Consider the following 632-nt stretch of genomic DNA (forward strand, 5'->3'; position numbering starts at 1 on the left):
GGGCTCCGATACGATTCGTATTACGAAGGTACCTCATCTCGAACAGGATCAAGCAAGACGAACTGCCGTCTTGTGCAGTTGTTGCTCCGCTACTTCAAATTACTTCATAGTCCCGGCCACAAGGCGGTGATGACACGAAGGACTTCGACGTTTTAGCTACATCCGCCACGGCCACCAGGCGGATGCAATATCGAAATCAAAACTCCATCAGGGCTCACTCCTCGCCGAGACTCGCACTAATGAAACACGGCCCTTTGGTGTACGGTGCCGCGGTTTCGTAAAGCCATCGCTATTTTGGCTCTTCTCTAGGTCGGCGCACATACACTTCTGAAGTGTAAGGCCGAGCCCAGGGCGCGCCACCCGTGGCGCTCTCCACAAGTGGAGTCCACTTGAGAATCAAATTTCAAGTCCGACTGGCCATGGGTTCGGCATTTTCGAATTGACACGGCAGTAAGGCGAGAAGGTCCACGCGAAAAGTACTTGTAAAGAGTATTGACCATTATACACTTTCGATAGCGCATGAACTGCAATACCGGTACACTGTACACTGCAAACTCTGAAATTCCACTTGCAGGTACGCAACATGTACTGTACTAGTGTACTGTACTACATGGTACATGTACTACATGTAC

The sequence above is a fragment of the Phytophthora infestans genome, genomic scaffold (genome assembly GCF_000142945.1).
Source record: "Phytophthora infestans T30-4 supercont1.6 genomic scaffold, whole genome shotgun sequence".
Taxonomy (NCBI): domain Eukaryota; phylum Oomycota; class Peronosporomycetes; order Peronosporales; family Peronosporaceae; genus Phytophthora; species Phytophthora infestans.